The sequence below is a fragment of the Rhinolophus sinicus genome, chromosome 1 (assembly GCF_057876585.1).
Source record: "Rhinolophus sinicus isolate RSI-liver-muscle chromosome 1, RSI-T2T, whole genome shotgun sequence".
Classification (NCBI taxonomy): domain Eukaryota; kingdom Metazoa; phylum Chordata; class Mammalia; order Chiroptera; family Rhinolophidae; genus Rhinolophus; species Rhinolophus sinicus.
In genome coordinates, this window is record NC_142501.1 from 25,337,578 (window position 1) to 25,361,736 (window position 24,159).

Consider the following 24,159-nt stretch of genomic DNA (forward strand, 5'->3'; position numbering starts at 1 on the left):
AGCTCAGCTTCCCACAGCTTAACAGGACTGCAACGTCCTGTGGGCCTGAGGTCTCCAGGCGGGGCTGTTGCCAACAACTATCAACAGTGAGCACCCAAATCCAGACTGGCTGGCCCCAAACATTCTGTGGGTACTTCTATAAAAAGCTTGCTTCCGTATTTGCCCTATAAAAAAGGCCAGGGTCTTGCTGACCCAGGGCTTGTATATTTTCTGTTCTCTGACCCCCCCCAATAAATAAACATTTTATTCCTTTATCCGTGCCATGGGATATTGTGGGATTCATCCTGAATCCCAGTGCTTAACAGGTGGGGACCCAGATAGAGATCATCTATATAACAGTCCCCAATCAACTCTGGGGAACACAAAATGAAGTCGACTGACACCAACACTCAAGGCCCTCTATAGACTAGTCTCATTCCTTCTACCCAAATTTACCCTGTTTCCCCGAAAATAAGACCTAGCTGCTCAATCAACTCTAATGCGCCTTTTGGAGCAAAAATTAATATAAGACCCGGTCTTATACTGAATTATATCATGTAAGATCTGGGCTGATATTATAGTAAAATAAGACCACGTCTTATATTAATTTTTGCTCCAAGAGACGTGTTAGAGCTGATTGTCCAGCTAGGTCTTATTTTCGGGGAAACTTGGTAAATACCTCTCCACCACAAATGCAGGCCTTACCCTAATCAGGTCTCCTTTGAATCAGCTCTTTACCTTAATACACGCTGTGCCTACCACCACTCACTGAAAGGCAGAATTGCAGAACCCAACATCCATGAAATACCGTGATTTGCAGTTGTATTGAAGCATGAGATCAGAATTTCATGCTGTGAGGATGGTCTGTAAGAGTGAATCCATCAGCTGGCGAGGGAGGCTGGGGTTGCCCTGCAAAGGCTTCACTGGGAGTGAAACAGACCTGAATTCAAATTCTAGCTCTGCCATTAGTAACCTTGGGCAAGTCACTCAACCTCCGAACTCCTGGCTCTCCTCCATAAAATGAAGGGGAATTTGTACCTTGCAGGGTTGCTATAGAGCTGTAGAAGGGCTCAGTAAACGATGGCTGGCCTTAATATTGTGTTGCTACTCTCACTGATGAGCACATTTGGAGAGTATGCATGAGAAAACCCAGCCCCTAGGGCTGTGACCCAACATCAGAGGCAGGTTGCTAGGGCTACTGAGGCAGGTTGGAATGTGCTGGTGGGAGGGGAAAAACCAGCCAGGAGCACACTCTGGACTGGGGAAGGGCAGGGACGTGTAAGAACTAGAAATCTTGGAGCAAGGAGTAAGAATCACCCTGCTGTAATCATCTGCAGACTCCTGGGACATTTTTTGAAGAGTTTTGACCCTGTATTAATATCTTTCTCTCCAGCCCTACCCCTGTAAAGTCTTGGTGACTTCAGGATTCATGTTAAAATCTTTCCAATGACCTGGCCTCCCACTTCTTTGACTTTCTCACCCACTCTTTTCGCCAGTGGCTTTCAAACTTGTTTGTCCATGACCTAATCATACGTGTGACTCAGTGCACACACAAACCATATATAAATACCCACGTCTACACATACATAAATGAAATAAAATTTTATAATATGATACTTACCCTTGTTACATGCATTGTGCTCTGCTATTTCCTACTTTGTCCTATTTCATTTTTATTGATGCACTAACTTAATTTTGTGATTCACTAATGGCCTATGTCTCTCAATTTGAAAAACACTGCCCTCGACTTTTTCATTACATCACTCCTGTTTTAGAGATCAAAAAGCTGGGGAGGAACCAGCAAGAAGATTGTGATGAAGTAGCCAATGAGGTAGAAGAACTAAGAGACATCGTAGCCGTGGTAATATCATCGCACAACACATCACTTACTATAACTTTTTCACTTTATGAAATGTTAAAGGTCATAAAATCTACAAAAGTTACAGTAAACTAAGTTTAATTTATTATTGAAGAAAGAAAATTTTTTTTTTATAAATGTATTGTAGCCTAAGTGTACAGCATTTATTAAGTCTACAGGAGTGTAGTGTCTTAGGCCTTCACATTCACTCACCTCTCACTCACTGACTCACCCAGAACAACCTCCAGTCCTGCAAGCTCCACTTATGGCAAATGCCCTATACGTACAGGGGTACCATTTTTATCTTTTATACTGTATTTCTACTGTACCTCTTCTTTTCGATGTTTAGGTATGTTTAGACACACAAATTCTTACCATTGTGTTACAACTGCCCGCAGCATTCAGTACAGTAACAAGCTGTAGCCTAGGCTTATAGCCTAGGAGCAATAGGCTGTACCGTTTAGCCTAGGTGTGTAGTGGGCTGTACCAGCTAGGGTTGTGTCAGTGCACTCTGTGATGTTCGCACATCAACGAAATCACCTAACAACACATTTCTCAGAATGTACCCTCATCGTTAAGCAATGCAAGGCTGTATCACACTCTCTGATCTAGCCGTCACTCAAACTTATTGGCTCTAGTACTCCAAATTGAACCACTTTCCAACCCTACCCAGTGCCTTCTCCCTACCTCTCACCCCTCATGATGTCACTTCCTCTTTATCTGGTTTAGATTACATAGCTCACAATAATAATCCATTAATTGATTCATTCAATAAATAGTTGCCTAGTTAGCCCACTCTGTGCCACGCATTGTTCTAGGTGCTGAAGATTTGACAGTGAACAAAACAAAGACCCTGCCGGTAAAGAGCTTTTTATTGGAGGAAAAACAAACAATAAGCAAATAAACAAGAACATGTAAGCTATTTCAGTATAACAGTCAGTGCAAAGGCCCAAGTCAGGAGGGCACTGATAGGTCCCAGGGATGGCACAGAGGCCAGGAAGGCTGAGGCAGAGTGAGCAAGAAGGGGAAGAGATCGACCATTAAGAAGGCAAGAAGCCAGCTGGTCTCCTAGGCCATTCCAAGGACTTTGGGTTTTACGCCGAAAGATATGGGCCATCGTTGCAGGATTTGAGCAGAGTGAGTGTTCTGATCTGATTCTGTGTCTTTAAAAACCTCCTCTGTTTGGAAAATAGATTGTAGGAAACCCTAGGAGGAGGATGCAGGTTAAGATGCTATTGGATTAATCCAGGTGAGAGACAATGGTGGCTGGGAGTAGGGTAGTGGAGAGGAGGTAGTGAGAAATGGACATAATTTTGAAGGTAAAGCTAATAGGATTTGCTGATAGGATAGAGTTAAGGATGACACCAAGGTTTTTGGCCCAAGCAGCATAAAGTATGGAGTTGCCTTATACTGATATGGGGAGGCTTTAGGAAGAGGTTTGCAAGTGAGGGAATCAGGAATTGAATTTTAGATACGTCAGCTGGAAACCCAAGTAGAGCAATATGTACTCAGAAGTTCAATATATGAAGTCAGGAGAGGGCTCTGGGAAGGAGCTATAAACTGGGAGGTATTAGCATCTACTTATCTACTTGGTGTTAAAGTCATGAGACCAGATGAGAGGACCTATGAGTGGAAACAAAGAGAGAAGAGGTTCAAGGCCAGAGCCAAGAGGTCAGGTTGATGTGGAGAAAATGGCAAAGGAGACCAAGAAGGAGCAGCCAGTGAGGGGAGAGGAGAAATCAGAGTGCAGGGTTGAGGAATGCTGGGAGAGCAAGTGCTTCCAAAAGGAGGGAGCAATGATCCATGCCAAATGCTGCTGCTGGTTCAAGTTCAATGAGGCCGGAGAGTCTCAGCTTTATTGGTAATCAGGGAAATGCCAGTCAAGACCACAGGAAGATACCATTTTATACCATTCAACTGGTAATAATTATGAAACCTGTGAAGACTACATGTGGGAAGAGGCTTTAGATACCACAACAGGCTCTCTTGTATATGGCTAATACAAGTGTAAGTAGGTACAACCACTTTGGAAAACAACTTGGCATTTTTTTATGATGTTACAAGATGATGTGATACAACCCAGAGATTTCTCTCCTAGGTATCTATCTACCCAACAGAAATGCTTGCATGAACCCACTGGGAGACGTGTAAATAATGTTCTTTAAAATGTCATTTATTATTGCAAAGAGCTGGAACAGCCCGAGAGCTCATGGCAGGAGAATGGATAAATCGGTTTCTCTGCATGATGAAATGCTACCTAGCAGTGAACATGAATGAATCTGAGTCGTGCTTTTTAAAATATAAGTCAGATCATGTGCTCCTCTGCTCAAACCTCCTAATGTCTTTCCCTCTCTGTTCAAGTAAAAGACAGTGTTTACAAGGGCCTGCAAACTCTGCCCAATCTAGCCCCCACTGCCTCTCTGTCCTCATCATTTTCCCGCTGGCTCAGGACAAGCTGGTGCTCATTCCCTTTCTGTTTCTTCTGCCTAGAGAGCTTGTCCCCGAATAGACACAGGGACATTTCTCACTGCTTTTCAAAAGTCATCCTATCAAGTAAAGATTTTCCACCTAGCCCCCCTCATTGCAATCTATCCCCCTTAACCTGCTTCCTTTATTTTTACAGGCCCTATCGCCCCAATTTGTCTCCCCCAATGAGAACATAAGCTCTTAGAGGGCAGGACATTGTCTGTTTTGTTCCACTGCCTGGCAACGTGCCCAGCACTAGGGCCACGTCCAGAGTGCGGGAGGCCCCTGTCTAGATACAAACAATTTGAATCACACAAAATCAGCCTGTCAGCGCCATTCGGGGAACTCAATCTCCCATGATCCCACACCAGCCAGCAGGAGCAAGCTGACTCCAGGTTCTCCTGGAACAGAGGCCCAGGGATGAGCCCTGGGCAGGAGTTCCAGAGCAACTTGGGTCAAACCCATGCACACAGTAGAGAGCTGGCAAGTATGCTGGAATAGGAAGTGGGGAAATGGAGACCAGGCCCAGGTATGAAGGTGGTATTGCCTAGCACACAGAAGTTATCACTAAAAATTACTGAATGAATACACCAAGCTTGATTTTTTTCTCTTCTCTGCTCTTCTGTCCAACTCTCTAGCTAAGAGACCACAAGCATTCACCTAAATAAAGGCTGACCACCCCTAAGTGCACTTTGCCAGTTCACATAGAGGGAAGACACAGAGAGCAGCCAAGGGGGGTTCGTGCCCATGGACAAGGTTGGGTCATTTGCAGGTATCCTTCCGAGAAGCAGAGTGTCTCGATTTGCATAAATGAGTTTCTTGGACCCCAAGGGCTAAGGGTGTCAACCTACAACTGCTTAAATGGGTGATGCAGTCCCCACTGCCCTCATTAGTGACCTTGATTAGATCCAGATCAAGTCTCTCAATTGCATGTAGAGGGGCTTTTCTGAGCCTCGGTGAAAGTCAGGCTAGGGAATAGCCCTCTTAGAGGCTGAGGGCTACGGAGGGCACGGCCTCAGCTCTCTGCTCCCTGGACCTTGAGCTGAACAGATAGGTTGTGTAAAGTGCTTGTCATATCTCACCTTCCTTTGTCCTCTCAGCAGCCCTTGTGACGGAGGTGTTATGATCCCCATTTTTACAAATGAAAAAACTAAGGCTCAGAGGGATTAAATAATTTTCCCAAATCTACACAGTAGGTGATAGAGTCAAGATTTAAGCCGTAGCTACTTGCCTCCAAAGCCCACAGCACTAGTTCCTGTACCACACACATCGCAGGAACCCAAAGGCTCTGGCGCCTGGGAATCTGAATTTCAGAGTGCTTGATGACCAGCCTCCGAGGCCTACAACAAGGAACAGGGCATGCAGATGCCTAACAGGCATAGGAGGGGCTCCAAATTCCAGATCCTGAAGTATTCCCAGAGGAGAGGCATACTGCAAACTTCGTGGTGGCTGTTTACCTGAGCACGGAATCTCAGGTACCAGAATGTCAAGCGCAATTTCCAGACCGGACCCTCCTGCCTTCTGGCCAGTGTGCCCACTCACTATGGACAAGTAACAGGGGAGGATGAGTCACAAAGCTGTGTGAGATCAGAGCCTGGAGCCTTCAGCTGAAGTAGGCTGGGAATCCGCCGTAGATGGGACAGGTAGAAGTGGCTTTCTCACCAGGCCAGTGCTGGGAAGGGCAGGGACTAAGCTGGCCTCGAATCCTGCATCATCCCAGCCCCTGTGGGGAAAGAAACTGAACCCCACCTTTGTAAGAATACCTGGGAAGGAGGAGGCCTGCCTCCTCTCACTAAGAATTCTCAGAAAGCATCTGCCCACTCCTAGGACTCCTGAAGGGAAACCTAAAGCCAAGATGCACAATCTGGGCAAAAGAAGGAGGAATTTCCTTGCAAAAGAAAATGAAAGAGATTTAATTTATATTTCTGAGAGGAGGAGGATAGTGGTAAGAGAGGGCAGAGAAATAAAGAGGAAGGAAGATGAGGGAAGGAGGAGGGATGCCAAGCAACAGTGAGCTGGGTCTGTAGCAATGGCCCAGAAAAGCTGTCTTCTAAGAACACCTGGACTAATATCCAATTTGCTATCGTCATCGCCGCTCTGTAAATTCCCTCCATCTCCTCAGTAAAGCCTGACACAAACACAAATGCCCCACAGTGGGGTGGGGAGGAGGTGGATTTTGAAATAAAGGAAAAAGATTGCTAGTTGACTACCAGGACCCATGCAGGCAGTGGTGATAAGATCGCTGCCCAGACAGAAGCAGGAGACTGACCTTCTGTGTGCCAACCTCCACCCCAGGCAATCCTAGAAATCTTGGGAAGACGCTGGAGTTTCCACAATGGGGGTGGAGGGATGAGGCAATCCTACCCAGATATTGACTGAGAGGGGCAGTGACCCACCCTACTTTCTGGTTAAAGTGTGTTAGGACCTTCTACCTGGTTCTAATCATGACGCCACATGTCTCTGCTCTGGTCACCCGAGTGTTGGTTTTCAAGTGTTACCATGTACAGTCTGGGGGAGATGCCTGTTTGATAACTGCATGCCATCACAGCTCTGTGGTCCCCAGTTATCCTCTTCACATCTCTAGCTTCCGTTTCCCCACCATAAAAGGGGACCTCAAAACCTGTAGGAATTAAACCCTGTGATAGTTAATTTTATGTGTCAACGTGGCTAGACCACGGTGCCCAGCTATTCGGTCAAACATTATTCTGGATTTTTCTGTGAGGGTGTTTTTGGATGAGATTTCTATTTAAATCGGTGGACTTGGAGTAAAGCAGAGTGCCTCCCCAGGGTGGTGGGGCTCATCCAATCAGCTGAAGGCTTGAATAGAACAAAAGATTGACCTCTCCTGAGCAGAAAGAAATGCTGCCAAGACAGCCTTCGGACTCGAACCATAACATCAGCTCTTCCCTATGTCTCCAGCCTGACAGCGCCCCCTGCAGATTTTGGGCTTGCTCCATAATCATGTGAGCTAAATCCTTGAAATAAATCTCTTTCTGGATATGTACACCCACATTCTATTGGTTTTGTCTCCCTGGAGAACCCTGACTAATACAGCCCCCTCACCACACCCAGCACACAGTAGGTGTTCAGTCAGCTCACTGTGCCCAGGGCTATTGTGAAACTGAAAGAAGATAAGCTTTGCACACAAAAGTATGTGGGATATTATCAGCTCTGAGTCTTATCAGCTCTTCCAGCCTCCCTGCTAATGGGAAGTGACCAGAGTCAATGTAACTCCCAAGCTGCTTTTGAGGAGTGATGGCAGACTGCGGTGGGGGCTGTTCCGACCACATAAACAACTTCTCTAATTGCTCTTCTGAGTGGGCAGGGGCATGCTTTCTTGTGGGGGTAGAACTGCTGGGTGAAAGAAATATCACCATCTGCTTCCTCTAGGAGAGGTGTTCCCTGCTGAGTCAAATGTCCAGAGGTAAAATCTGAGATGTGTACATCAAGCAAAAGGGTCTTAAACATGGAAGTGCCCTTGGAAACGCTTTGGCCACGGCTCTCATTTTGCAGATGGGGAACAGAGATGTGGGGCGGGGGCCGGGGTGGGGTGGGGGGAGGGCGGCATTTGTACAAAGACAGTTAGGGGTAGAAGCAGGAGCAGAGAGCCCTGGCCCACTGATACAATGCCAAATGGTTTCAGGTCACTTATGCTAATGAGAAAACAAGTCGGTTAAGGAATTTTCTCTAGCTCACACTGCAGTAAGTGGCGGAGCCAGGATTTGAATACAGGTTCACCACACTTTGAAACCCATACGCTTTTCACCACCCCATGTAACGTGAAAAACAGCCCAGACAGGACACAGACACACACCCACATAGCTATTTGCATCCCCGTGTTTCTATTTCCATGCTTCTCCCTTTGACTTCTCTTGAACCAAACCACCACCTTACAGTTCTTTTCCCTCCCACAGTTCCAGGCAGTCTGCGTCATTAAAGTGTCATTCAGCACGTATTTGAAAGTGCCTTCTGTGTGCCAGGCATGGTGCACATCAGATGGAAAGGGAACAAACTCGCCGAACTGTTACATGTGGGGAGCAGGGCACAGCAAGAAAATGGGCAGTTTCCATCCGCATAAGAAGTGGTCTGATAGAGGCAGAAGAGGACACTGAGAACCACAGGTGAGGGCAGCAAAGCCCTAGGGGGTCTTAGGAAATACTTCCCCAAGAAAGTGACATTTAAGGTATGACAAAGGAGTTAGCCAGGAAAGGGCAGCTGACCCAGTGAAAGGAGTACAGGGCTGGAGGCTTTCTAAAGGACTAATCTGATCACACACGCCCTACCCCACCCCCAAGCAGTCCTCCATGGCCTCCCATTCCCCAAAGGAAAATATCCAAACTTCTGAACACGTCCTATGTCCTGTCTACATTCAGTTGGGAGCAGTTCTAAATAACTATGGCTCAATCAATTGAAAATGGTGAGTAACAGTGAGAACAAAGACTCATGGGTCAGAAGGAAGATCTGGACAGGGGATAAGAAGGAAGTCAGTTAGCATATAATGATCATTGAAATGGATATGCTCATCTAAGAAAAGGGGACAGAAAGGGAAGGGAAAGCGGAACACCAAGATTTAAGGAACTAAAGCGTCCCAAATCTGATTTTGAAACCAGCATTACCATTTACTTCTTGTGTGTGAATTGTACTCAGTGTGATCGCACTTAACCTCTCCAGACTCAGTTTCCTCATCTGGAAAATGGGCTAGTAATAGTACCTACTTCTTTGCATTGTTGTTAGGAGGATTAGATGGGTCAATACATACGCACGTATTAGAACAGCACCTGACCCAGAGAGCTCAATAAACCTTTGATTAAAAAAATGTGATGGGCTGAGGAGTGACTGGAATTGGAAGTAGTTGAAGGTACTGAGCGCATGCTAGTCTTTTAAGAAGTTTGTGTAGTAAAAGAGAAAAACAGTAGCTGAAGATGATGTGGGGTCATAAGAGGGTTTACTTTTTAAGACAGGAAAAAAAATCTGAGCACATTCAAATGTTGACTGGAAGGAGCCAGGAAAGAGAGACTTGAAGACTTGAGTTGGAAAGGAGGGCTGAATAAATAGCAGAGCTGGTCCCTGAGGAGGCAGAAGGACTCAGGTGCCCAAGAGAGAGTGGGAGGGAGGTGAGGTGGGGCACATGCCAGCAAATGAGTAGGTGGGTGTGGGTGGGAGGCTGGGAGAACCATCTTCTGTTTACTCCCTAAGGCAGAGATGACCCATCAACTGAGAATGAGGACACTGGTGGGAGGTAAGCAGAGAATGTCAGAAGTGTCCTCAAGGGAAAACGGACAAGACTTCTGAGTCTGTCAGGTTGAAAATAATCTCTCACCCATAGTACTTAACAATTCACAAGACAGTTTCTCAATGTGTCTTCATTCCATCCTCTCAACATTCCCCAAGAAATATTCTTGTCATACCTCTTAGTGGGAAGGAAACAGCCTGAAGGGAATTCAGGCCCCAGGCTCAGTAGTGGGACCTCAGACGTAAGACCAGATTTTCTGAGTGGGGTCACTGCACTAGGACTGTTCTGATCGTTCTCCCAAAAGTGCACCCACACACATGCACACCCATCCATGTGCACACATGAATAGACATATGCACGTACACACACCTTCCCTAAGGGCCAGGAGTCCAAGGCTGCTGCCGACCACCCCCTCTCGCTCTGGCACGAAGGCGCTTCGAATGCAAGTGAGCAAGGGCCACCTTGTTACAGGAATGATCTCAAATCTGCCCTCACCAAGGAGAAAAGTGAGTAAATGATTCACAAAGGAAAAAATAAAATAAAAAACAAGACACGTGACAATGGGAATAATATGCTAACATTTGTGTAATAAATGCGGGGAGAAGAATGTGTATGTGAGTGTGTTTGCTTATATGTGCATAAAACATTTCCGGAAGGATGCTGAAAACTCAACAACGGTGACCTCAGGGGAGGGGAGCTGCCAGATGGGAAAGAAAGAGAAGTGTCAGTGTATTCCCTTCTGTGCCTTTTGGATTTTGAAATAGTTAAGTAATAGGTGCTTTAAAAAACCAACTAGTTTGACTACTATGAGTAACATACTACTTAAAGCACACCCCACAACGAATCTACGTCCTGATGTCATGACTGAAAACCCCCTGTTCCACCTGTGGCCCCTCAGCCCTTCCTTCCTCTCCCCCTCGGCTTCTAGTCCAGACCCTACGCCTACATCAGGCTCTGGCCCTGAGGCATACCTATGACACACAGAAACAAGTGACCCAAGTGTGGGCAGCCACAGGCCCCAAGCCACGACCCTGTGGAATGTGACAGGCAGACCACAGCAGGCTCTGCAGTCGGGTACTGCCCTCATTTGCCTCTTTTGATTGCTACAAACACTGTCCCTCAATTAGACCTAAAAATGAGGGGATTCTAGTAAGGAATTAACAGCAAGAAGAGTCTGAAGGCTTCTAGGACACCCAGGAACAGCCACACAGTGGATCTCCTAATTCAGGAAGGAGTCAGTGGGCAGGACCCAGGGCCCTCCAGAGCCCGGATCACCTCTCTGACAGGATACCTCTTTTTCCACCTTTTCTGGACATCGTCCTGCTTCTGCCCCCTCTTCCAGAAGGCCCAGCACTCCGATGTGGGCACAGCCCTGACACAAAGCGTTATCACAGCCTGTAGTGGGGCTGCCCTTGGGTGGGTGCCAATGCTCTACCAGTCATCCGTGGGCAAAGGAGGCAGGGCCACATGGTTCAGGACAGTTTCTTTCAGCAGGGGCTTCAGGCAGGCCACTCACATGGTATCCCAAAAATCCCCAGGACTGCTTTAGTCCACAGGCCTTAGTTCACCCTTCCAGGCTGGCCTGGCCTCGCCTGACCCCGAGAACTGCCTCTCCTGGATGTGTTCCTGCGAACAGAAGTGAGGATACCTTCCCCGAGTCTAAGAGCCAGAAGAAGTATCTCCGATATTTGTTATAAGGGAGAAGCTCCAGATTATAAATACCTGACTAATTATAAATACCTGACTACAAAGGGCCCACACAGGCACAGCCCTCCCTCTCCTCTCCCCTGCCACAGCCTTTGGCAGCCACCCCACGGGTTGCCTTTGCCAAGACTCCAGCAGCGGTGAAAGTATTTGGAGATTTTGGACAATCCCTGCACACAAAAACAGGGTAAAGTAAATCACAGAAACAGCATGGGATTTTAAATCAGAAAGATCTAGATTTTATTGCTCCGTCTGCCACTAACTAGCTATAGGGTCTTAGGCAAGTCACTTAACCTCACAGAGCCTCAGTGTCTTCATCTATGAAGTGAGAGCAATGACACCTAATTCCCAAGACTGGATGAAAATTAAAAGAAATAATGCCTATGACAGAGCATGTAGATGCTCCACAAATGACCAGCCCCACCCCTTCCCCTTCTTGCTCCCTGCACTTTCCTCTCACCTTCCCTATAATAAATTCCCTCTGCTTAAGTTAACCAGAGTCCATTTCTGTTGGCTGCAACCAAGAACACAGACTGATAGAGACTGTGACCCTCTTTTCCCCACCACCTCACAGCTCCCACAGAGTGGATATTTCTCATGTTTTCTCACATCTTCTTTATCCTGTCATCCATCAATGGATATTTAGGTTGTTTCCATATCTTGGCTATCATGAATAATGCTGCAATAAACATGGGAATGCTGGTATCTCTTCGATGTCCTGTTTTCTTTTCCTCTGGATATATACCCCGGAGGTGGGATTGCTGGATGATATGGTACTTCTATATACATTTTTTCAGTAACCTCCATACTGTTTTCCATATTGGCTGCACCAATTTATATCCCCATCAACAGTGTACAAGTGTTCCCTTTTCTCCGTATCCTCGCCCTCATTATCTCTTATCTTTTTGATGGCAGCCACTCTAATAAGTGTGAGATGATAGCTCCTTATGGTTTTGATTTGCGTTTCCCTGATGACTGGTGATACTGAGCACACTTTCATGTACCTCTTGGCCATTTGGATGTCTTTTTCGGAAAAATGTCTGTTTGGTTCCTCTGGCCAATTTTTAAATTCATTTATTTTTTGCGTTTTTGCCATTGAATTGTATGAGTTCTTTAGATATTTTAGCTATTAAGCCCTTATCAGATATATGATTTGCAAATAGTTTCTCCCAATCCATTAAGATTAACTTTTGATTTTCTTCATGGTTTATTTTGCTGTGCAGAAGCCTTGTCATTTGATGTAGTCCCTGTTGTTCAATCTTGCTTTTGTTGCCTTTTCTTTTGGTGCCAAATCAAAAATTATTTGCCAAGACTGATGTCAAGGAGCTTTCCCCTTAAGTTTTCTTCTAATTTTATGGTTTCAAGTCTTATATTCAAGTCTTTAATCCATTTTGAGTTGATTTTGTATATGATGTAAGATAGGGGTCCAGTTTTATTCTTTCGCATGTAGCTGTCCAATTTTCCCAGCACCATTTATTGAAGAGACTATCCTTTCCCCATTGTATATTCTTGACTCTTTTGTCATAAATTGACCATAGATGTGTGAGTTCATTTCTGGCCTCTCTATTCTGTTCAATTGATCTGTGTGTTTGTTTTTATGCCCATAACTATATTGTTTTGATTACTATAGCTTTGCAATATAGTTTGAAATTAGAAAGTGCAATGCCTCCAGATTTGTTCTTCTTTCTCAAGATTGCTTTGGCTATTTAGGGTTTTTTGTGGTTTCATACAATTTGATATTGTTCAAATGTTTACACTATCCAAAGCAATATATAAATTCAATGCATTCTGTATCAAAATTCTAATGGCATTTTTCATAGAAATAGAAAGTAGTATGAACATTTTAACAATATTAATTCTTCCAATGCATGAACATAGACAATCTTTCCTTTTATTTGTCTTCCTCAATTTCTTTCATCAGTGTCTTATAGTTTTCAATGTACAGATTTTTCACCTCCTTAGTTAAATTTATTCCTAGGTATTTTATTCTTTTTGATGCAATTGTAAATGGTATTGTCTTCTTAATATATCTTTCTGATAGCTCATTACTAATGTATAGAAACCCAACTAATATTTGTATATTGATATCGTACCCTGCAACTTTATGGAATTTATTAGTTCTAACAGTTTTGGGGTGGTTCCTTAAGGATTTTCTGTATATAATATCATGCCATGTGCAAATAAAACCAGTTTTACTTCTTCCTTTCCAACTTGGATGCCTTTTATTTCTTTTCCTTGCCTAATTGCTCTGGCTGGGACTTCCAGTACTATACTAAATAAAAGTGGCAAAAGTGGGCAGCCTTGTCTTGTTCCTGATCTTAGAGGAAAAGCTTTCAGCTGTGGGCTTGTCATATATGGCCTTTATTGTGTTGAGGTATGTTTCCCCTGTACCTAATTTGTTGAAAGTTTTTACCATGAATGGATACGGAATTTTGTCAAATGGTTTTTCTGCATCTATTGAGATGATCGTATAATTTTCCTTCATTTTGTAAATGTGGTGTGTCACATTGATTTGCAGATGTTGAATCATCCGTGCATCCCTGGAAAAAATCCCTCTTGATCATGGTGTATGATTCTTTTAGTGTATTGTTGACTTGGGTTTGCTAATATTTTATTGAGGATTTTTGCATCTATATTCAACAGGGATATTGGCCTGTAATTTTCTTTTCTTGTAATGTCCTTGTCTGGTTTTGGTATCAGGGTAAAGCTGACCTAATAAAATTAGTTTGGAATTGTTCCTCCTCTTCTAATTTTTGGAAGAGTTTGAGAAGAATTGGTATTAATTTTTCTTAAAGTGTTTGGTAGAATTCCCCAGTGAAGCCATCTGGTTCTGTACTTTTCTTTGTTGGGAGGTTTTTGATTTCTGATTCAATCTCCTTACTAGTAACTGATGTGTTCAAGTTGTTTATTTCTTCATGATTCAGTCTTAATAGCTTGTATGTTTCTAGGAATTTATTCATTTTTTCTGGGTTGTTCAATTCATTGGTATATATTTGTTCATAGTAGTGTCTTTTGATCATTTGTGTTTGTGTGGTCATTTGTATCAGTAGTAATGTCTCTTCCTTCATTTATAATTCTGTATGCGTCTTCTCTCTTGTTTTCTTGGTGAGTCTAGCTAAAGGTTTGTCTATTTTATCTTTAAAAAAACAGATCTTAGTTTTATTGGTCTTTTCTATTATCTGTTTAGTCTCTATTTCATTTATGTCTGCTATATGTGTTATTTCCTTCTTTGTATTAACTTTGAGCTTAGTTTGTTTTTAGTTTTTTGAGGTATAAAATTAGGTTGTTTATTTGAGATATTTCTTTTTTCTTAATGTAGGCATTTATCACTATGAACTTCTCTCCTAGAACTGCTTTTGTTGTAGCCCATAAGTTTTAGTATGCTGTGTTTTTAATTTTGAGATATTTTTTATTTCTTTCTTCTTCAACCCATTAATTGTTCTGCAACATATTATTTAATATCCACATATTAGTGAATATTCCAGTTTTCTTCTTCTAATTGATTTCTAGTTTCATACCATTGCAGTTGGAAGAACTGCTTGACATTATTTCAATCTTCTTACAATTATTAAGACTTGCTTTGTGGCCTAACATATAATCTCTCCTGGAGAATATTCCATGTGTGCTTCTGATACTGTTGGATGAAATGTTCTGTAAACGTCTGTTAAGTTCATCTGGTATACCATGTAGTTTAAGTACAACATTTCCCTATTGATTTTCTGTCTGGATGATTTGTCCATTGTTGAAAGCAGGGTAGTGAAATCCCATACTATTTTTAGAGTGCTGTCTATTTCTCCTTTCATGTTTGTTAATATTTGCTTTCTATATTTAGGTGCACCCATGTTGGGTACATAAATATTTACAGACACTATATCTTCTTGTTGGATTGACTCCTTTATCATTATATGATAACCTTCTCTGTTTCTTATTATAGTTTTTGGCTTAAAGTCTATTTTGTCTGATAAAAGTATAGCTACCCCAGCTTTCTTTTGATTTCCCTTTACGTGGAATATCTATTTCCACGCCTTCGCTTTTAGTCTATGTGTGTCCATAAAGCTGAAGTGAGTCTCTTGTAGGTAGCACATAATTGGGTCTTGTTTTTATTCTATTCAGCCACTTTATGTCTTTTGATTGGAGAATTTAGTCCTTTTACATTTAAAATAATTATTAATAGGTATGAACTTACTATTGTCATTTTATTGATTGTTTTCTGGCTGTTGTGTGATTCCTTCGTTCCTTTCTTCTTCTCTTGCTCTTGTTCATTTGTGATTTGATGATTTTTTGTAGTGGTATGCTTAGTGTCCCTTCTCTTTGTCTTTCGTATATTTACTATAGGTTTTTGTTTTGTGATTATCATGAGACTTACATAAAACATTTTATATTTATAAAAATATATTCTAAGCTGATAACTTAACATTGGATGAATACTAAAGCTCTATGTTTTTACTCTACACACACACACATTTTATGCTTTTGATGTCACAATTTACATCTTTTTACCCTGTGTACTCATTAACCACCCTACATAAAATTTCAATAACACCTCCCTCAGCGCGCCTGATTTTTTTCTCCTGCTCTTTTTGATTTTTCAAATCAAAAAGATTTTAATCTTTTGAATGATGACTCAAATTTTCGGATATCCCTTCACTCTTTCTATGAGTGAAACATAACAGTCTGACAAACCTGTAGGATATGGGACTAATTTCACGTTATTTAGAGATAGGCAACCCCATTTGGCAATTTGCAAACTAAACCATCAAGTTAAATTAATGAGATTTAAAGTTAATGTTTTTTACAGAAGCATCGGGGGGAAAAAAAAGATTTTAATCTTTTTCAGATTTGAATCAAATGGTCCTCAATTTGCCAGTTATACACACACACACAGACACACACACACACACATACACACACACACACATACACACACACACACACACACACACACACACACACACAGAGGGTGCCAAAAAATGTATATACATTTTAAGAAAGGAAAAAACTGTATTAAAATTGTAATACTCAGTATATACCGATAACAAAAGATGAATACAAGTCATGTTTGACTTCTGCAATTATAAGAGGTGCTCAAAGTGGTTATCATCAGCGTAATTTTAATAAGTTTTTTTCCTTTCTTAAAATGTGTATACATTTTTATGGCAATTTATTATCTATCTCTCTGCCTGAGGGGCATCTTTTTCTGTTTTGTTCACTAATATATCCCAAGCACTTAGAGCAGTGCCTGGAACATAGTAGGGACTCAATAAATGTGTTAAATGGTGAATCAATTTATTCAACAGATATTTAAGCCTACTCTTCACCAGACCCTTTGCTACCCATGTTCGCATAATGAAGAAGAAACAGTCCTTGCATTTATGAAACTTACAGTCAAGCTTCTTATCTGATGAAACTCAGACATGCTAAGAAATGAATGACTAGATGACGTCATTCTTCCTATGGAACTTGGGATCTTTACAGAAACACATTTTAATCCAGAGAAATGGCCTTCTAATTTCAGATTTCAGCCTGGCTATTTCTCGGTAAAGCGGCCTTCTGGGTACATCTCAAATTACACCTGGAAGGATACCCCACCCACACAGCTAGCCTACCAGAGCCCTGACCACCAAGAAAGCAGTCCTGAGACAACCACCTTCCTTCCTCATGGTCAAGACATTCCCTGTATCACTCAAGTCTCAGCAGCAAACAGATAGAACTTATCCAAAAGGGATGACTCAGGAAAGCTTATTGGAAGGGCTTATCATAGACAGGCAGCAGGTTGGTTGAGGGAAACCCAACAGCAATGATGAAGCACCCTGGGGCTGGCAAAAGCTGGAAGGCACCACCACTCTGAGGCATGAGGAAGAAGGCGAAGGGAGCAGGAGGCAGCAAGGCCTGGAGCTACGCCCTCAGGAAAGAAATGAAGCTGCTGCCAGTCAGCAGCCCAACGGCAGGTGAGCGAGGGAGATGCGTGCCGTTCCCACTCGTCTCATCCTCCACATCCTGCTGGTGCTTCCCATTGGCTGACTGGAAGCCATATGGCAAGGGAGCCCAGTAGAAGCTATCCTCAAAGATCAGCCTGCTGGGGTGAAAAACAGGTAGAGAAGAGTGCACAGCAGGTCTGGAGGGGCAAACAGAATATCTAGCACACTCTCTCTATCTTCCTTTGGTCAGGCTGGGAAACCGAGGTGCAGGCCCCTAAACTTGGGAAATCTGTGTTCCACACCAGGCATGGGCCTGAGGTATCAGAGTGGAGAGGAAAGGCACAGCAAACATTCTTCAGTTCTGAAAAAGAAAACAAAGTGTGCTTGTCTGGCCATCACCATGGAAACCATTCTGCGCTGCCTTTCAGGCCCAAGTACAGGAAATGGCGGGAAGTCACTTTTTCCATTACCCACCCTTTCTGTTCCCCTCCCTTTTTCCTTCCTCCTTGGCCCCAAACAGAGATTTCCCTTGTTGCATCCATTCCCAAGGACAGTTTTTACAAGAACAATAGATGGCAGTTCTGGATAGAGGGTAGAGGGCACTTGGGCAAGGACAGGCCATGTTATGTTGGGGAGAGAGGAAATGAGGAGGAAGTAACCGCATGAGGTGGCACAGGGGGTGCCAGAGAACCCAGAGTGAAGGAGAGAGGATTATGGGGAAGCCATCAATGAGGAGTAACCTGGCAACCTAATACGTTTAGACTGTTGTTAACAAGCAACTTTTACAGTGTTGGCAAAATAAGGACATCAAACTGTGGCTGCCCTGCCTCCTCCCTGCCCTGACACTGGGATGAGAGGAAAGGGACTTTTAGTCATCCTTCCTTGTAAATTCATCAGAAGTGGTTACTAGTGTCCTTCTGCCGCTCCTGGTGCGGCTTCAGTGCTCATTGGGTGCAGACCTGGTACCTCTTTTGTGAAGTGGCAGCTGAAGAGACTCTGGAGTTGGCCATGGCCAATGAAAAGCCCAAGGAAGGAGTCAAGACTGAGAACAACAATCATATTAATTTGAAGGTGGTGGGGCAGAGTGGTCCTGTGGTGCAGTTTAAGGTTAAGAGGCATACACCACTTAGTAAACTAATGAAAGCCTATCGTGAATGACAGCGTTTGTCAATGAGGGAGATCAGATTCCAATTTGATGTGCAGCCAATCAATGAAACAGACACACCTGCATACCCGGAAATGGAGGATGAAGGTACAATTGACGTGTTCCAGCAGCAGACAGAAGGTGTCTACTAAAAAGGGAACCTGCTGCTGCAGAACTCTTCCTCCAAACCAAGAAGACATTCTCAATTAGAAAGTTGCAATTTGGTTCCACAACATCCTGACGACTACTGTGCAGTTTTCTCTGTTCTTTCCTTTTCCCCTTCTCCATTCCTTCACTGTACATAAAGTAACTGATGTATGGACACAAGCATTTGCATTTTTTTTAAACTAAATGTCCAATGGTATGTTTTGATCAACATCATCCCATTTCCATGGGATGGGGAAAAATACTGGTTCTGTGAAAAATACCCCATTTCTCCATTAGTGGCACACTCATTCAGCTCTTATCTTTATATTCCAGTAAGTTATTTTGCTCTCACTGTTTGAAAAAAAAAACAAAATCCTTTCACGTCTTTTTCAATTGGAGAATTTTAATGTTTTTCATTTATCATTGTAAAACCAAGGACAATTTTATAACTTTTTTGCACATAGCTGTTACATGTAGGGCAATCCGTCTTAAAGTAGGGATAAATTACTCTAAAAGAAATGAATCCTAGATAGTTTTCTCTTCAAGTGTCTTGTTTAAATAAACTTCATGTGTAAAGAAAAAATAAATGGTTACAAGCGAGCAGCAGATTCCAGAGGGTTAGGGCCCCAGGTCTTCCTCCAGAGGAAACTGCTGGAAGAAGGATGTGCTTCTTGCTTAGAAAAGCAAAGGAAAAAAAGGGAAGTTGGCCATAGCCTTGTCCAGTGACTGCTTTATGACATCATTTTTTTATGTTTGTGCCTAAGGTGCCTCCATGTCCAGTCAGTTCTGCTGAGCTGGGTTACTATAGAAGTTGGGGTGAGGGGTGACCTGCTTATCCAACCTTCTCTGCATCGGGCCTGCCCTTCAGCCCAGCTTTTCATCCACTCTCAGGGCACCTTTGCCCACATCCTTCTGGTCCCTCCACTCAATTCCAACATGTCCTTCTGGGCTTGTCTGCATAAAGTGTTTATTCTCTGACCATTTATGCTGCCTTCTCCTCTGAAATGCCAGCGCACTCACTGCTTACAGCACTCTGTGTTCACTCAGCATTACCCACGTCTTGTCCTATGTGGCTTCCTTACTTCCCAACAAACAGCCTAGTATCCCATCACATCTAACTCCATGCTGGGTACATAGAACAGGCTCTCAATGAGTAGATTCTGATTTAGTGAGGAAGGGACGCAAGATTTTAGGATATACCATTGTCAGGGACATTAATACCAGCTTGGGTGTTGTTTCCTAAGAAATGGCAAATTACCCCTCACTCTGCCGACTAGGGAAGGTGTTCCAATTCAGTGAATATAGATAACACTGGTATCACAATTTGCAGTCACCAAAGCACATCTTTGCAGAATATCCTATTTGAACCACACAGCAATCTGTGAGGTGGCAGGACACATTAGCCCATTTAATAGATGAGGAAATTGAGAGTCAGAGAAGTTAAGTGATATGACCCAGGGCACACAGTCCAGAACACATGTCCCTAGACTCCTAGCCTCACACCTATTGTATGCACTTAGTATTCAGGATAACATCTAGGACCCAAAGACAGAGAAAAGGCTATCAAGCTGGGAGATGACAGATATAACTTTACTCCCGGGCAGAATACAAGACTGAAAGAAGATGGGAGGAAGCAATCAACTCCACCTAGCTCACATGTCATGATAACTCAGTCTGGTGGAGACCTGGGGAAAGACAAACACAAAGGTTCACTAAGATCTTTTGGCTGCCAACTTGGCTGGTTGAGCCCTCAGAGTTCAAGGGTCCTAGCTCCAGGTAACAAGTTCAGAGACATGACCCACTGCCCAGAACCTGCAAAAAATGAACCCCACTGGATGGGTGAGAACACGGGTGCCTCCTAAGGAAAGAAATCCTATAAACTGAAGTAGGACCAGGAGAGGCTGAAAAAACACATGACTCCTACAGAAGCAACTCTCACATGTGACAAAGGTGCCTCCACTGAAAGATTCTGGGACACCCTTCAAAGCCAATTAGAAGAAAATAAGTGCTAGGAGAGATCAAAGATGGTGGAATAAACACTGTGCCTGTGTCATTCCATGAACACATTAAAATTACAACTAAATTATAGAACAATCAACCTGGAGAATCATCTGAAGTCTGGCCAAACAGAAGTCCTATAACTTAAAATATAAAGAAGCCACACTGAGACTGGTAGGAGGGGCAGAGACGCTGAATGGCCCCCAAACCTCTGTGTAATGGTTGAGAACGAGGAGGCATAGCTCAGCCATGGAGGAGTGAGGCTCCCCAGCCCAGAGTAGTGGTGTCAGGAAGAGGACCCCCCACAACATCTGGCTGTGAAAAACAGTGGGGATTCTGACCATCCCGGTGAGATACAAGGCTGCAGGAAACCCAGATGTCCTCTTAAACAGCCCACGCACAGACTCACTCACTCGCAGGAACTCACCCTGGGCTCCGGTGGAGAGACAGTGACTTGGAGGGTGTCAGGGGCATATGGGGGGCAGACTGAGGTGTGCGGCTTTAAGGCAAAGGCTGGAGGACAGTCGCCATTTTCCCTGTGAGAGGTCCTCTCCTCCCGTGCAACAGGCAGGCAGGCGCCATCATTTCTGTGTTGAGCCCTCCCCCATTCAGCCAAATCTGAATCTGATTGGTCTGGTGAGCTCCACTGGGCCCCGCCCAACCCAACTCCTCCAACACCTGGAGGTACTTTCTCCAGGGGCTAGCCCTACCATAATGCAGATCACTTTGTAGCTCCTACTGAGTAGCCTCAAGCCAGTCACAGGCAGTGGGTGACATGGGCCTGCACCGGAGCCCCTCCCAAGATGCTCCAGAACCAATATACTTGGAGGTTAGCTTCAGACCACAGCACAGCACTGCCCAATTAGCCCCACAAGCAGCATACACAAAGGGCGGTCTCAACAGGCACCAGAGCCCACTGGGGCAAATCCCACATAGTGGGGTAAGCCCCACACACAGCAGCCTGTGGCCAAACCCCACGGCCAATCAGCCTGAGGATCAACCCTATCCGATGATATGCCAATAGCAAGCAAGGCTCAACTATAACAGGAGGGCACATACAACCCACACAAGCGTCATTCCTGGAGCACCCAGAGCAGGTGACCAGGGAGATTGCGCCAGGGCACATAAAACCACCTGGCCAAGACTGGGAGACATAGCAGATCTACCTAATACATAGAAACAAACACAGAGAGGTAGCCAAAATGAGGAAACAAAGAAATGTGTCCCAAATAAAAGAACAGGAGAAAACTCCAGAAAAAGAGCTAAACAAAATGAAGGAAAGCAACCTCCCAGAAATAAAGATCAAAACAATGGTTATAAAGATGCTCAAGGGACTTAGTGGGAACTTCAACAAAGAGATAGTAAGCATAAAAAGGGGCACAGAAACCATAAAAAAGGAACCAGTCAGAAGTGAAGAATACAATAACTGAAATGAAGAATGCACTAGAAGAAATCACCAGCAAACTAGATAAAGCAGAGGATCTAATCAGTGATTTGAAAGACCAGATAGTAGAAAATACCCAATCAGAATGGCAAAAAGAAAAAAGAATCCCAAAAAAATGAGGATGGTTTAAGACACTTCTGGGACAGCATCAAGCATAACAACATTTGCATCATTGAGGTACCAGAAAAAGAGGCAAGGCATTGAGAACCTATTTGAAGAAATAATGACTGAAAACTTTTTCAACCTGGTAAAGGAAATAGACATACAAGTCCAGAAAGTGCAGAGAGTCCCAAACAAGATGAACCCAAACAGACCCACACCAAGACACATTATAATTAAAATGGCAAAGGTTAAAGACAAAGAGAGAATCCTAAAAGCAACAAGAGAAAGGCAACTAGTAACTTATAAGGAAGCCCCCATAACACTGTCAGCTGATTTCTCAACAGAAACTTTGCAGGCCGAAAGCAATTGGCACAAAATAGTCCATGTGATGAAAAGCAAGGACATACAACCAAGGACACTCTACCCAGCAAGGCTATCATTTAAAATCGAAGGACAGATAAAACGAGCTTCCCAGACAAGGAAAAGCTAAAGGAGTTCATTACCACGAAACCAGTATTACAAGGAATTTTAGAGGACTGCTTTAAGATGGAAAAAAATCAAAATTATGAATATAAAATGGCAATAGCTACACATCTATCAACAATTAAATGGATTAAATGCTCCAATCAAAAGATATAGGAGGGATGAATGGATAAGAAACAAAATCCTTACATATGCTGCCTACAAGAAACTCACTTCAGATTGAAAGACACACACTGATAGAAAGTAAAGAGATAAAGTTATTTCATGAAAATGAAAAGTCAAACAAAAAAAAAGCTAGGGGGCGGCCAGATGGCTGAATTGGTTAGAGTGTGAGCTCTTAACAACAAAGTTGCCAGTTTGATTCCCACATGGGCCCGTGAACTGTGCCCTCACACAACTAGATTGAAAACAACAGCTTGAGCTTGGACCTGAGCCCCCGGTGGGTGACCGGTTTGCCCAATGGTTAGAGCACAGTGCTTATAACACCAAGGTCGTCAGTTCGAGTCCAACATGGGCCAGTGAGCTGCACCTTCCACAAGTAGATTGAAAACAATGACGACTTGGAGCTGAGCTGCATCCCCCACAATTAGATTGAAAAACAACGACTTGGCATCCTGGAAAAACACACTATTCCCCAATAGTCCAAAAAAAAAAAAAAAAAACTAGGATAGCAATATTTATACCAGACAAAATAGGCTTTCAACCAAAGGCTATAAGAAGGAGCAATGAAGAACCCAGTAGGACCCAGTAACCCCACTTCAGGGTATTTATCCAAAGAAACCCAAAATGCTATTTCGATGGGATGTGTGTATCCATATATTCACTGAAGCATTGTTTATGATGGCCAAGATATGGAGGCAGCCTGGGTGTCTGTCAATAGATGAGGGGATAAAGAGTAGATGGTGGGGTGGCTGGATGGCTTAGTTGGTTAAAGCGTGAGCTCTTAACAACAGGGTTGCTGGTTCGATTTCCACATGGGCCAGTGAACTGTGCCTTCCACAACTGGATTGAAGACAATGAGCTGCTGCTGAGCTGCCACAGGGGTGGCCAGGTGGCTCAGTTGGTTAGAGCATGAGCTCTAAACAACAAGGTTGTCGCTTCAATTCCCGCATGGGATGGTAGGCTGTGCCCCCTGCAACTAAAGATTGAAAACAGCGACTGGACTTGGAGTTGAGTTGCACTCTCCACAACTAGATTGACAACTTTACTTGGAGCTGATGGGCCCTGGAAAAACACACTGTTCCCCAACATTCCCCAATAAAAAATTTAAAAAAATTTTTGGGCACCTGAAACTAATAAAAAAAAAAACTTTAAAAAAAAAAATTTTTTTTTAAGTAAGTGGTATACACAGAGGGTGTCAAAAAAAGTATGCACTTTTATTTTTAAAGATTTTATTGGGGAAGAGGAACAGGACTTTATTGGGGAACACTGTGTACTTCCAGGCCTTTTTTCCAAGTCAAGTTGTTGTCCTTTCAATCTTAGTTGTGGAGGGTGCCGTTCAGCTTCAAGTTGTTGTCCTTTCAGTCTTAGTTGTGGAGGGCGCAGCTCAGCTCCAGTTGCCGTGTTCTAGCTGCAGGGGGCACAGCCCACCATCCCTTGCGGGAGTCGAACTGGCAACCCTGTGGTTGAGAGGATGCATTCCAACCAACTGAGCCATCGGGGAGCTCAGCAGCAGCTCAGCTC

At 43.6% G+C, this 24,159-nt stretch overlaps 1 non-coding gene and 1 pseudogene across 1 annotated transcript; both read left to right on the forward strand.

Moving 5' to 3' along the window:
* The first annotated feature begins 15,850 nt into the window (after window positions 1-15,850).
* Window positions 15,851-15,923, forward strand: LOC141570267 (small nucleolar RNA SNORD101). Its single transcript, XR_012494272.2, has one exon. It is a non-coding gene; the product is annotated as a small nucleolar RNA SNORD101 (small nucleolar RNA).
* A 2,243-nt stretch (window positions 15,924-18,166) lies between these two features.
* On the forward strand, window positions 18,167-18,454 carry LOC109459663 (small ubiquitin-related modifier 2-like; annotated as a pseudogene).
* Window positions 18,455-24,159: the final 5,705 nt, after the last annotated feature.